Below are 15,499 nucleotides of genomic sequence, written 5' to 3'. Positions count from 1 at the left end.
AAGGCCACCTGCAGCCAAACAACGATGGAATTTTTAAGGATGACTGTGCGCCAAGTCACCGGGCCACAATCGAAGACATGCGCGGACAGACAGGCTAACCCTCAAATGTAAAAGCTTGGAGATAACCGTTGCCATCTGTCGCTAGGTACGGGTACTATAAAATTGACATTGGTCTTAGCACTCCGTCTTCAGGCCACGAGTGGCCTACCGGCACCATCCGACCGCCGTGTCATCCTCAGTTGCGGATGCGGATAGTAGGGGCGTGGGGTCAGCACACCGCTCTCCCAGTCGTTATGATGGTATTCTTGACCGAAGCCGCTACTTCTCGGTCGAGTAGCTCCTCAATTGGCATCACGAGGCTGAGTGCACCCCGAAAAATGGCAACAGCGCATGGCGGCCTGGATGGTCACCCATCCAAGTGCCGACCACGCCCGACAGCGCTTAACTTCGGCGATCTCACGGGAACCGGTGTGTCCACTGCGGCAAGGCCGTTGCCCTGACATTGGTCTTACCCCTAAGTATCCTAATGTGATATTTAGTGATCAGACCAGTGCCAAGTGGAGTGAAACAGATGGCAACACTTATCTCTAAGTTTTTACATTTTTAGGTTACCCCGCTTTTCCGCGCATATCTTCAATTGTTCGCGATTGGTTTGAAGAACGTTCTGGACAATTCGAGCAAATGCTTTGGCCACCCAGATCGCCCGACATGAATCCCATCGAACAATTATGGGGCGTAATCGAGAGGTCAATTCGTGCGCAAAATCCTGCACCGGCGACACTTTGGCTATTATGGAGGGCAGCGTGGCTCATTGTCTCTGCACAGGAATTCCGACTTGTTGAGTCCTTGCCGTGTCAAGCTGTCGCAGTACGCTGGGCAAAAGGGCGGTATTAGGAGGCATCACACGACTTTTTGTCACCTCAGTGTTTTGAAGGAATGGTCAGTCAGTTACTATAATTACTTTATTTTTTTAGACAACATAGTTGTGTGGAGATAACAACGATTAATTTACTTATAATCAATTATTCAAAATGACAGTGACAATCGCTTTATTTATTTTGCCGCCAACCGGTTTCAACCCGTGATGGGGTCATCTTCAGGGCAATTTATACTGTAAAGTTATAATATTAGTAAGTAATCATGTACGTAATCTACAAGCAATTAGTCGAAGTTACATAAATAAATAGATTTTTATACCCATTTGGTCGCTCGCTGGAGTCGTGTGCATGGTTGGCTCTCTGCATGAGCTTAAATAACGGCCAACAACACGTGGGCAGACGGTAACGCCCTCCACGGTGACCAACAGTAGTTACATGCTTAAGCAAGAAATCATATATTTTAAAGTTTGTTCCAGTTGTAGTATAAAGCATAATAAATAAAGACAGGGAGAAATTTTAAAACTAGGTTCAAAGAACATACCACGGGAATAGCACGCAATAAATGGCTATTTGGACAACACCTAGATGCCGAGAAACACACAGAAATTAATATAGAAAAGAATCTACGGGTATTTCATGTGGTCCAGAAGGGACCCATGATAGACATCTTGCAAAATTTAGAGAACTTCCTTGTCCAAATAGCGATTTATTGCGTGCTATTACCGTGGTGTGTTCTTTAAACCTATTTTTAAAATTTCTCCCTCTCTTTATTTATTATGCTTTATATTACAATTGGAACAAACTTTAAAATTTACGATTTCTTGCTTAAGCATGTAACTACCGTTGGTCACCGTGGAGGGCGTTAGCGTCTGCCCACGTGTTGTTGGCCGTTATTTCAGCTCATGCAGATAGCCAACCATGCACAGTGTGGTGTCACCGCCAGACACCACACTTGCTAGGTGGTAGCCTTTAAATCGGCCGCGGTCCGTTAGTATACGTCGGACCCGCGTGTCGCCACTATCAGTGATTGCAGACCGAGCGCCGCCACACGGCAGGTCTAGAGAGACTTCCTAGCACTCGCCCAGTTGCAGAGCCGACTTTGCTAGCGATGGTTCACTGTCTAGATACGCTCTCATTTGGAGAGACGACAGTTTAGCATAGCCTTCAGCTACGTCATTTGCTACGACCTAGCAATGCGCCATATTCATCTTCAAGAATGTATTCTGAACAGATAATGTTGTGAATCATGTACCGTCAAGAGCGACGTTCATCATTAATGGATGAAAGTTAAGTATCACACTAATTACGTCCGCTTTCTGAACTCTAATTCCTTGCCATGTTCCAGACGTCAGTATAGTCCTTCCCTCCTCACGCCAGCCTGCGTGAGCTAAAACGCTTGCACTTCGGCCTCCTCTCGTAACACGGTGTTAGCTCTTCCGCCAACACAACACACAGTTACCAACCGTGCACAGGCAGAGTGACGACTCCAGCGGGCGACCAAATGGGTATAAAAATCTATTTATTTTTGTAACTTTGACTAAAAAATATGTTCAAATGTGTGTGAAATCTTATGGGACTTAACTGCTAAGGTCATCAGTCCCTAAGCTTACACACTACTTAACCTAAATTATCCTAAGGACAAACACACACACCCATGCCCGAGGGAGGACTCGAACCTCCGCCGAGACCAGCCGCACAGTCCATGACTGCGGCGCCTTAGAACGCTTTTTTTTCTTCTTTAAATCTCATTTTGTTCGCTTTTGTCCGTTGCATCTGCTCGGGGCGGACGTCGTAAGACATTCGTGTAAGTTAGTTGTTGATCGATTTTTTATTACAGAGGGCAGCTAACCCTCTGACCGAACACGCTGAGCTACCGTGCCGGCTAGCTAAGGACAAACACACACACCAATGCCCGAAGGACGACTCGAACCTCTGCTGGGACCAGCCGCACAGTCCATGACTGCAGCGTCCCAGACCGCTCGGCTAATCCCGCGCGGCTAACTTTGACTAACTGCTTGTAGATTGCGTACATGATTACTTACTAGTATTACAACTTTACAGTGTAAATTGTCCTGAAGATGACCCCATCGCGGGTTGAAACCGGCTGACGGCAAAATAAATCATGCGATTGTGACTGTCAAATGTGTCAAATGGCTCTGGGCACTATGGGACTTAACTTCTGAGGTCATCAGTGCCCTAGAACTTAGAACTACTTAAACCTAACTAACCTAAGAACATCACACACATCCATGCCCGAGGCAGAATTCGAACCTGCGACCGTAGCGGTCGCGCGGTTCCAGACTGTAGAGCCTAGAACCGCTCGGCCACCCCGGCCGGCTGTGACTGTCATTTTGAATAACTGATTATAATTACTTTGGCTGTGGCTGCCCTATTTTTAAAACTCACAGCTCACCTCCAGAAGCGAGCCACGGATCGGAGAGCAGAGCGGCGTGGCAGTGTACTACGGGATGTGTCGGCGGCGGCGGCGGCGTGCTAACTTGCCTGCGGGCGCTGCTGCCCCGCGGCTCGCCACGCCTCTATCGATCGCCAGCGAACGGCCAGACGCCCTCTCCCGCCTGTTGCTCAGCCCAGACCACCTGCAGTCTATGACGTCACGCTGTCTGCCCGTACGGACCCCCATGACGGCAGGAGGGTGTTGCCCGAAACCCCCAGATTGGGGGTTGGGCGGTAGCACTCAGTTAACAAGACTTCACGCACGAGGCCCGCGAGATAGACAGATCGCGGCGCTTACGTCACAGTACGTAACACTGAAGCTCTTACGAGAGTGCCAGCAGAGGTCTCCGCCGCGGGGCGAGTAACTATTTGAGACGGATTTAATAATTCTCGACTGCGCGTCTAAATGCGGGCAAGCTGTCGATAGCACGCGGCAATGTTTGGACCTTTACCGGGTACCTTTTCAGTTACATATTGATTTCCCGTGGTCACTGCGCGGAACCGAACAGTCGCGAAGTGGGGGCGGATAAGCCGACTCGAGGCCCACGTGAAGACAGACGCAGCGCGTACGTCACGAGGATAGGCCTAACCCTTCACTACGCAGCTTTGCATATCTACAAAGCGGAATTAAACGAAATTTTCTCACGTGTCTTTGCCGCTGCAACGTTGAAGTCCCCTTTACACAACTGCAATGCTACGTATCTATAACTGTGTGCAAGAATTTGCCACTAGTCCGCGCCACTGTCGACTTATACGACTTAAATTGGTTGCGTATACAGAAACTTCAGTTTGGCATGAAGCGCCATCTTTTAAGTGTCTGTACACGTGGTGAAAACGAAAATAATATATACAGGGTGGTCCATTGATCGTGACCGGGCAAAATATCTCACGAAATAAGCGTCAAACGAAAAAACTACAAAGAACGAAACTTGTCTAGCTTGAAGGGGAAACCAGATGACGCTATGGTTGGCCCGCTAGATGGCGCTGCCATAGGTCAAACGCATATCAACTGCGTTTTTTTAAATAGGAACCCCCATTTTTATTACATATTCGTGTAGTACGTAAAGAAATATGAATGTTTCAGTTAGCCCACTTTTTTCACTTTGTGACAGATGGCGCTGTAACAGTTACAAACATATGGCTCACAATTTTAGACGAACAGTTGGTTACAGGTAGGTTTTTTTAAATTAAAATGCAGAACGTAGTTACGTTGAACATGTTATTTCGGTTGTTCCAATGTGATACATGTACCTTTTTGAACTTATCATTTCTGAGAACGCATGCTGTTACAGCGTGATTACCTGCAGATACCACATTAAGGGGATACGGAATCACCTATCCCCGCAATGTTAATATATGCCTACTATAGGGAACATTTTCTCACAAACTACTGGAGACAGAGGTAAAAATTTTACTGTATGTGCATTCATATGTTACAACAATACTGAAACAACAGTTTATTGTCAAAGTATTTTCTTACAGAGATATTGTACATTTATTTTTAAGTAAATTTTTTCCATCGCTTTTTACTAGACTATCACCCCTAAGTCTTTTGTAAATCAAGTAATTAAAAAATCGTTGTTTCAGTATGTAATAGGGACCTATGTCACTACGTCATAAAAATTTCAGACTTCTACGTTGACCAGTACCTGAGATAATGTTCCTAGATGAAGTAAAAAGTAAACTTACGGGAAACGGAGAAAGAAGATTAAAACATTCCTGATCCGTAGCTAATACCCCCTTCACAGTCTTCATAATCATCTTCAAGTCTTCTTTTGGCACCCCTCTGCACCTGTCTTGCTTTTTTCACTAATGTCTTGATTATATTATCAGCATGCCTTAGTCTGTGCTGATCTAAAAAGAACATAGCACGTACCGTACGGGAACCAACACACATACCCAACTTTTGAAGGACCTGGCATTTAGTTATATTTCCAAGATTGAAGGTTGCCACAGCATCATACACACCAAAATGTAGTGTATTAATTCCGACAAACACTGTTTTTGGGAGACGATGCCATATCACACTATTCAAGCACTCGTTGGGGTTCTGCGTTTTTCCGTGAAGACATTTCATCAGAAGACTTCTGTCAGCCAGATCTCTGAAAATGGGCTTTATTTCTGCCATGATGGCTGATGGTAGACTGTGGTGGTGAATGTATTTCTCTCCTGTTGTTAGTCCCCTATTGTATTTACACCAGCTGTTTTCACCTTTGGGGCACAAACCATTTTGTGGATGCTCATCCGTGGATGCGGTGTGGAAATATAAAGCCCATATAGCTCTCCTCATTTCTTCAAGATTGCCTGTATTTTGCCTGATTGCAAGGCCATAGCAGTTCTGAATGTGGTCTATTATGGAATCAGTCAATCTTCCTCTGCCATCCAAGGTTTTCCCATCATCTAGTTTTTTCCCTTTCATAACTGATTTTAACCTTCTCAGCCTGGCACCCATTCTCTTCTGCACATGTCCTATACATTCAAGTTTGCTTATATTTACACTGTTCCCATATGGTTTGCTTTCCAAAACTTCTTTGAATGCTTTAGAGTCACCATCTCCCAGATATTTGACATAGCGAACATTATACCACTGTGAAGAGCGATGAAAAATTTTCTTCACCCCAGCAACCTCCATGCCACCACTACTACCATAATAATTAGCAATACAGTCATCACTGTGTTCATTTTTCAGCCTGCCTGTGCACCTACAGTATTTAGACATTATTGCAACATCAATAACCTTGCCAGTATCAACACTAGTTGCTGTTACAACACCATTGTTGGAGGTGTGGCCCCTTTTCTGCCACGTGCCATCAAACGCCACTGTGAGGTCACGACTGCCGTCATTTTCTTCCACTGCTTCTTCCACAGCAACCTGCATTGACTTCTGTGCTACATCTTCAACTGCAGATCCTAGTACATAATTGTAAGCTTCAAACTTTGAAGGTGCACTTGGAAGATTTAGAACACCACATAGCATATCACCAGCTGCTTTGCCCTTACCAATTGCTCGCAATCCATAAACTAACCTAATATTTACACTATAAAGTTCAGTTTTCTAGTATCCATTATTTACAGTTACTGAAACCGAACTTGGAAACTTACAGCTGTATTTACAAACACTGCATATTAAATTAAACTGGGCAGCCAGGCCAACATGGGAATCTAATTTCAGAGAAACGTTTCCATGACATTTTTTGCAGCACAAACTGTTTTCAAGAGCTTCACACAATATATTCGTATCAATGAGTTCAAAAACTTCATTCCCTCTATCAAGTAAATTATATTTCTCTTCCAAATCTCTTAGTTTTTTATGAGAAGCACTGTTTTCATTTGGTGTAAGTTCGTTCGGCAAATCAGTAATAAGTGGATTCACATTTTCCAACAGTGATGATGATGAACTGCTTTGCTTTGCTAATGAATCATTATTTCTTTTCTTTTGCCAGTTCACACGCTTTTTAAATACTTTTGCTTTAGCTCTAGGCATTTTCACTGCGAAAAATGAAGCACTAAATACGAAATAACTCAACAACAACTACTTTCTTATATCACACTGTTTACAAAACAGTCCCGCCACAAAGTCAAAGAGTAACTTGAGGAAACCAGAGAGAAACATTTTCCGGCAACTAGTGTATAAATAGTCGCTGGAAACCGGGATATTTGAATTCATGTCACTTTAAAGGTACTGCCAAAAAGTTCATGGTCAGCCACGAGAGACGTGTATAACTAAAGCGCAATACCCGATCTCACAAATATATAAAAATAAAATAGTTATAATTGTAGTAGAGCTATGTATGATACGTCATTTTAAAGAGGAAACGTGGCAGAATATAATACGCCAATAAAAAAAATTCGATTTTTTAACCCAAAATCCGATTCCGTATCCCCTTAATGCAATAAATGCTCAACATGATGTCCGTCAACCTCAATGCATTTGGCAATACGTGTAACGACGTTCCTCTCGACAGCGAGTAGTTCGCCTTCCGTAATGTTCGCACATGCATTGACAATGCGCTGACGCATGTTGTCAGGCGTTGTCGGTGGATCACGATAGCAAATATCCTTCAACTTTCCCCACAGAAAGAAATCCTGGGACGTCAGATCCGGTGAACGTGCGGGCCACGGTATGATGCTTCGACGACCAGTCCACCTGTCATGAAATATGCTATTCAATCCGCTTCAACCGCACGCGAGCTATGTGCGGGACATCCATCATGTTGGAAGTACATCGCCATTCTGTCATGCAGTGAAACATCTTATAGTAACACCGGTGGAAGATTACGTAGGAAATTAGCATACATTGTACCATTTAGATTGCCATCGATAAAACGGGGGCCAATTATCCTTCCTCCCATAATGCCGCACCATACATTAACCCGCCAAGGTCGCTGATGTTCCACTTGTCGCAGCCATCGTGGATTTTCCGGTGCCCAATAGTGCATATTATGCCGGTTTTAGGTTACCGCTGTTAGTGAATGACGCTTCGTCGCTAAATAGAACACGTGCAAAAAATCTGTCCTCGTCCCGTAATTTCTCTTGTGCCCAGTGGCAGAACTGTACACGACGTTCAAAGTCGTCTCCATGCAATTCCTGGTGCATAGAAAGGTGGCACGGTGCAATCGATGTTGATGTAGCATTCTCAACACCGACGTTTTTGAGATTCCCGATTCTCGCGCAGTTTGTCTGCTACTGATGTGCGGATTAGCCGCAACAGCAGCTGAAACACCTACTTGGGCATCATCATTTGTTGCAGGTCGCGGTTGACGTTTCATATGTGGCTGAACGCTTCTTGTGTCCTATAATAACGTAACTATCCGGCGAACGGTCCGGACACTTGGATGATGTCGTCCAGGATACCGATCAGCATACATAGCACGCGCCCGTTGAGCATTTTGATCACAATAGCCATGCATCAACACGATATCGACCTTTTCCGCAATTGGTAAACAGTCCATTAGTACGGGTAATGTATCACGAAGCAAATACCGTCCGCACTGGCGGAATGTTACGTGATACCACGTAGTTATACGTTTGTGACTATTACAGCGCCATCTATCACAAAGCGAAAAAAGTGGTTCAACTAAAACATTCATATTTCTTTACGTACTACACGAATGTGTAATAAAAAATGGGGGTTCCTATTTTAAGAAACGCAGTTGATATCCGTTTGACCTATGGCAGCGCCATCTAGCGGACCAACCATAGCGCCATCTGGTTTCCCCCTTCAAGCTAGACGAGTTTCGTTCTTTGTAGTTTTTTCGTTTGATGCTTATTTCGTGAGATATTTGGCCCGGTCACTATCAATGAACCACTCACCCTGTATATATTCGTGATTCAATAACAGTGGTGAATGTGTCTTCGTGTTCATGCATATTTCTGCTAATCAACAAGTAATTAATAAGTAATATTATTCCATTTGCACATCTGCAAAAGTACGAGATATGGTTGCAGTGTTGTTTTCAAATCTTACATAATACAAATTCCAACGACATGCTTTTTGTTTCAGTTTGCTGTACTATTGCTGACAAACCATTACTGCGATGGATCCCATTGTGTACTGGGATAATGGAAAGCGAAAGATTTTGACATCAGATGAATTGATGGCGATGGTTTGCCCTTCGGAGAGTGAAGATGGGCTGGAATTCGACGATTCTGACGAAGATCCAACAATAAATCTCCAGATTACGATAGTGATCATGGAACTGATGTCCAAACAGAACCAATCGCAAATGTATCCAATACAGCTAAGGGAAATGTTCAAGGAAATTCGAACTAAAATTCCTAATGCCAATAGAAGAAACATAAAAAACATAACGTTTTATGGAAAAAGCAAAGTTTTCCTCCCTCTTCCGACAAGTTCCCATTCACAGGAAAAGACACATTACAGCAATCAGTTCTAGAGCAATCTAAACTGTAACAATTTTTTTAAATATTTGCTCTCTGATGAAATTATATAAAAAATTGTGGATGTAACAAATTTATACGCTGTTCAACAAAATTCAAACAAGCCAACTGATTGTACAAATTATGAGATTTATAAATTTTTTCGCAAATGTATCATCAGTGCTTTGGCCCCACCAGCCAACATCCGTAATCTATGGAATGATGTATTTGGAGTTGAGTTGGTAAAACAGACTATGTCACAGAAGTACTTCGAGAAATTGTATAGTAATTTGCATTTGAATGACAACCTGAAGCAACCAGACCCCCAACCAAGGTCCTGAAAGTGACAAACTATAGAAAATACGACCAATACTAGAGTATTTGAACCAAATACGTCTTTCAGTACCAATGGATGCACGTCTTTCAATTGATGAACACATGTGTGCTACCAAGGACAGACACCACATGAAAACGTATATGAAAGATAAACAACACAAATGGGGTTACACACTCTTTATGCTTTGTGGTGAGTTGGGGTTTGCTCACAAATTCGTAATTCACGTCGGACAGGAAAATGATCCGACAGAATTCCTAACTGCGACTTCAGTGACGAAAAAGAACACAAAAAAGAATCATGCTGTTATTCAGAGAAATTCACAACAAATTTTGAGTCAGTTGACATTTCTACTGTTTTGTACAATGACAACAACGTCAGTTTCCTCTCCACTTCTGTTGGAGAACTTCCAAAATCAGAAGATTTGATACGAAGAAAAAGGAGCACGCAGAGATGGTATCTTCGTCTATTTTTTTCACCTGCTTGATACAATGGTAATAAATTCATGGATACTGCACCGAAGAATGCTTCTTGAAACAGGATCAACAGACACACCCATGCACCAAAAGAGGTTTAGGACTGAGTTAGCCCAAACTCTATGCCAGGTGGCCCAGGAGCCAAGAAAGCGTGGAAGACCAAGCAGCTTGGAGCCAGTAGAGAACAAGAGAATACAAGTCAAGGGATCTTCGCTACCACCAAAAGATGTACGATTGGTTCCAGTAAACCACTGGCCGATTTAGCATTACAAAAGAACAACGTGCAAAAATCCAGAGTGCAAAGGCTACACATTTGTTTCACATGAAAAATGTAAAGTAAACTTGTGCCTGAATAAGACAAATAACTGTTTCACCTCATTTCACAAAAAAATGAAATCACTTATACATATTTTGATTATAACTCATTTAAGTTTTTCTCTATTGTTGTAATTTTGATATTTTTGTTTCAAGATTTTGTTTAATAAGAAAAATATGAAATAAATATTCGTTTGAATTAGGTAAATAACTGTTTCACCTCAATTTATGGATTTAAAGTCACTCAGTAGCATGCAAATATACTCTAACTGAAGATATCATTTCAGTTTTTCATTATTTTCGCTAATTCTACAGTTTTGAAGTGTTTCAGCTTTTTGCTGTTGAGTCCATTTCAGCACTCATTTCGATTATAAATGCGCGGTTTTGCATATGCGCAAAGTGTCAAAGAATAAAATTTATCACTTAATTCGACAATATATGCGCAGCTTTGCATATGTGCAGAGTCCCAAAAAATCAACTTTTCTCAAAAACTATAAGGGGAAGATTTTTTTTAAAATACGAGGGTTGGAACTTAACTAGCGGCAACTATGTATTCACAACCGATACAAAAGAGTTACATGTTTGCACCTGATACTGTCCTTCACAGTAGTCACCAGCGATGTGTAGAACCCGTTGCCAGCGAGGTGGAAGGTGTAGTATACCGTTAGCACAGCCTGTTCTGTTGATGGTGGGATTGCAGCGATCTACTGCCTGTCGAATCTCTCGAACAATTCTGAAGCGAATGCCACGAAGTGGCTCCTTCATCGTCGGAATCAAATCAAAGTCACAGGGACTTAAGTCCGGGTAGTATGGTGGATGGTAGAGTACTTTCCGGTCCCATCGACCGAACAGAGCAGCCACAGCTTGCGCTGTGTGCGCCCGCGCATTGTCGTGCAAAATGATGGGTGGGTTGCGGAGAAAGTGTCGCCGCTTCCTTCGCAAAGCTGGTCGCAGGTGATGCTCCAAAAACGAACAGTAATACTGTGCATTGACGGTCTGCCGTGGAGGAATTAATGCGTTAGGATAACACCATCACAGTCGCACACGAGAATCAGAATACAGCACTCCTAAGTAACGGGCATGGAACTCCATCCCACAAAATGGTATCCGCCACTTGTACAACACAATACATGCACGTTTGCATGCTTGCATTCAATATTATGGCGTTTACACCGGTTATTGGTTCAAATGGCTCTAAGCACTATGGGACTTGACAGCTGAGGTCATCAGTCCCCTAGACTTAGAACTACTTAAACCTAATCCATGGAGAAGAAATAAAAACTTTGAGGTTTACCGATGACATTGTAACTCTGTCAGAGACAGCAAAGGACTTGGAAGAGCAGTTGAACGGAATGGATAGTGTCTTGAAAGGAGGATATAAGATTAACATCAACAAAAGCAAAACGAGGATAATGAAATGTAGTCGAATTAAGTCGGGTGATGCTGAGGGAATCAGATTAGGAAATGAGACACTTAAAGTAGTAAAGGAGTTTTGTTATTTGGGGAGCAAAGTAACTGATGATGGTCGAAATAGAGAGGATATAAAATGTAGACTGTCAATGGCAAGGAAAGCGTTTCTGAAGAAGAGAAATTTGTTAACATCAGGTATAGATTGAAGCGTCAGGAAGTCGTTTCTGAAAGTATTTGTATGGAGTGCAGCCATGTATGGAAGTGAAACATGGACAATAAATAGTTTAGACACGAAGAGAACAGAAGCTTTCGAAATGTGGCGCTACAGAAGAATGCTGAAGATAAGATGGGTAGATCATATAACTAATGAGGAGGTATTGATAGGATTGGGGAGAAGAGAAGTTTGTGGCACAACTTGACTAGAAGAAGCGATCGGCTGGTAGGACATGTTCTGAGGCATCAAGGGATCACCAATTTAGTGGAGGGTAAAAATCGTAGAGGGAGACCAAGAGAGGAATACACTAACAGATTAAGAAGGATGTATGCTGCAGTAGGTACTGGGAGATGAAGAAGCTTGCACAGGATAGAGTATCATGGAGAGCTGCATCAAATCAGTCTCAGAACTGAAGACCACAACAACAACAACAACAACAACAAAACCTAACTAACCTAAGGACATCACACACATCCATGCCCGAGGCAGGATTCGAACCTGTGACCATAGAAAGCGTGCGGTTCCGGACTGAAGTGCCTAGAACCGCTCGACCACAGCAGCCGGCTTACACCAGTCATTAATCTACCAGCGTTTCACATTTACAACGGCTTATGTTGCGCATACATTAGTCTGCGATCTTGCAATGTTAATCACTTTAAAAAATGTAACCTAGGGAAATTTATTCCCGAAATTTCATTACGTTAATTATTTTTTGATGTTGCGATTTTTTTTCCAACTGTGCATTAGTCGCCATATTGTATGTCGTCACTCCGCAGTTGATCTGATGGCGGGAGAGTTGGTGTATGATTTTGTAAGCTACACAACGCCTGAATTTCTTTTCGGAATGGTGCGTGCCCTGTGCTCCTAGGCGTCAGCCAGGGGGGGGGGGGGGGCATAGGGAAACAGACTTCGTATTTCTTAAAGAACTTCAGCAACAATGGACTGCGATTCCATTAATACGCAGATGTTGCATTGCCGAGTGTGAGGGGCTTCAGCAATCGCAATGTAACGGGTTTGTCTGGTCCTCACGCTGGTATGTCGTTCCTCTTGCGTCACGGCAATTTCGGCGCTCTCTCCTGCAGTCGCAGTCTGTTTACGAGGGAACACTACGTAGCGGGATCCTTATTTGAAGACTGGTTGTTTGTCAGAAGCTCGTGTCGAAACGTCTAGCAGTCGGAGTTCAATGGTGTGGCATCGCGTTGATAGGAATCCTACGACTGTCATGCGAATATGGAATCGACGGATTCAGGAAGAACTTTTTTTGATGCGGCCTGTCATGAAATCCTCTCCTGTGCCAACCTCTTCATCTCAGAGTAGCACTTGCAACCTACGTTCTCAATTATTTGCTCGGTGTATTCTAATCTCTGTCATACCCTACAGTTTTTAACCTCTACAGCTCCCTCTAGTGCAACTGAAATTATTCCCTGATGTCTTAACAGATATCCTATCATCCTGTCTCTTCCTCTTCTCAGTGTTTTCCATAGTTTCCTTTCTTCTATGATTCTGGGCAGAACCTTCTCTTTCCTTACCTTGTCAGTCCACCTAATTTTCAACATTCGTCTGCGGCACCACATCTCAAATGCTTCGATTCCCTTCTGTTCTGGTTTTCCTACAATCCATGTTTCACTACCACACAATGCTGTGCTCCAAACATACATCCTCAGAAATTTCTTCGTCAAATAAAGAATTGTGTGTGCTACTAGTAGACTTCTATGGAACAGGAATGCCCTTTTTTGTCACTGCTAGTTTGCTTTTTATGTCCTCCTTGCTCCGTCCGTCATGGTTATTTTGCTGCCTAGATAGCAGAATTCCTTAACTTCATCTACTTCGTAGCCATCAATCCTGATGTTAAGTTTCTCGCTGTTCCTATTTCTCATTACTTCCGCCATTCTTCCGTTTACTTTCAGTTCATATTCTGTACTCATTAGACTTCATTCCATTCAACAGATGCTGTAATTCTTCTTCTCTATCTCTGAGGAGAGCAATGTCATGAGCGAACCTTATCACTGAAATCCTTTCCAACCTGAATTTTAATTCCACTCTTGATCTTTTGTTTTATTTCCATCATTGCTTCCTCGATGTTAGATTGAACATTAGGGACGAACGACTGCACCCCTGTCTTACACCCTTTTTAATCCGAGCACTTCGGTCTTGGTGCTCCAATCTTATTATTCCTTCTTGGCTCTTGTACACAGTAAGTTCCATAAGTAATGCGACCAATTTTCTTCTGACGCAAAGGTACGCCACAGTGTGTTGTAACCGTCTGGGCTAAGTGGAGGGGAGTGTTAGCTTCAAAACGCTCTTTGTCTCATTCGGCTGCGAGCTGCCGGAGAGTCAGGACGTGCGTTTCCGTCAACACCGTTTTGAGTTTATGGAACACGGCACAATGGATCATTCTGTAGAGCAACGGTGCGCTATCAAATTTTGCGTTAAACTTGGGAAGTCCGCCAACGAAATGTTTCCATTATTTCAGCATGCCTTTGGGACTGACTGCTTGTCCAAATCACAAGTTTTCCGACGACACAAATCGTTCGTGAAGGGCCGAGAGGAGATCACCGACGAACCTCGCAGTGGACGGCCATCAACCGCACGAGTCGACGAAAATGTGAAGCGGGTGCGCGATTGTTTGAACTCTGACAGACGGCTGAGCCTTCAATTGATAGCACAAATTCTAAACATGTCAAAAACAACCGTTTTCCGCATTGTGACCGAAGATTTGAACATGAGAAAGGTGTGGTGTCACCGCCAGACACCACACTTGCTAGGTGGTAGCCTTTAAATCGGCCGCGGTCCGCTAGTATACGCCGGACCCGCGTGTCGCCACTATCAGTGATTGCAGACCGAGCGCCGCCACACGGCAGGTCTATAGAGACTTCCTAGCACTCGCCCCAGTTGTACAGCCGACTTTGCTAGCGATGGTTCACTCACAAATACGCTCTCAAATACGCTCTCATTTGACGAGACGATAGTTAGCATAGCCTTCAGCTACGTCATTTGCTACGACCTAGCAAGGCGCCATTACCAGTTTATATTGAGATTATAATTAATGTATCAACAAGAGCGATGTTCTCCAATGGAAAAAATGGAAATGTCGTGTGGCTAGGGCCTCCCGTCGGGTAGACCGTTCACCTGGTGCAGGTCTTTCGATTTGACGCCACTTCGGCGACCTGCGCGTCGATGAGGATGAAATGATGATGATTAGGACAACACAACACCCAGTCCCTGAGCGGAGAAAATTTCCGACCCAGCCGGGAATCGAACCCGGGCCCTTAGGATTGACAGTCTGTCACGCTGACCACTCAGCTACCGGGGCGGACGTTCTCCAATTATGGATAATAGTTAAGTATTCAAGCAACTACGTTCTTTTCTTGATAGGATAATTACTTTACCTTGTTCCAGACCTCACGCCAGCCTGCGTGAGCTTAAACGCGTGCATTTCGGCCTCTTCTAGCAACACAGTGTTGGCTCTTCTGCCAACACATCAAAAGGTGTGTGCCAAACTCGTCCCAAAAGTGTTGACCGACGAACACAAGCACAT

The 15,499-nt window shown here is 43.6% G+C and overlaps 1 pseudogene; it reads right to left on the bottom strand.

Moving 5' to 3' along the window:
- Nucleotides 1–378: 378 nt before the first annotated feature.
- Nucleotides 379–496, bottom strand: LOC126459684 (5S ribosomal RNA; annotated as a pseudogene).
- Nucleotides 497–15,499: the final 15,003 nt, after the last annotated feature.

This window comes from Schistocerca serialis, chromosome 2 (assembly GCF_023864345.2).
Source record: "Schistocerca serialis cubense isolate TAMUIC-IGC-003099 chromosome 2, iqSchSeri2.2, whole genome shotgun sequence".
NCBI lineage: Eukaryota > Metazoa > Arthropoda > Insecta > Orthoptera > Acrididae > Schistocerca > Schistocerca serialis.
This window is presented reverse-complemented; position numbering and strand designations above follow the sequence as displayed.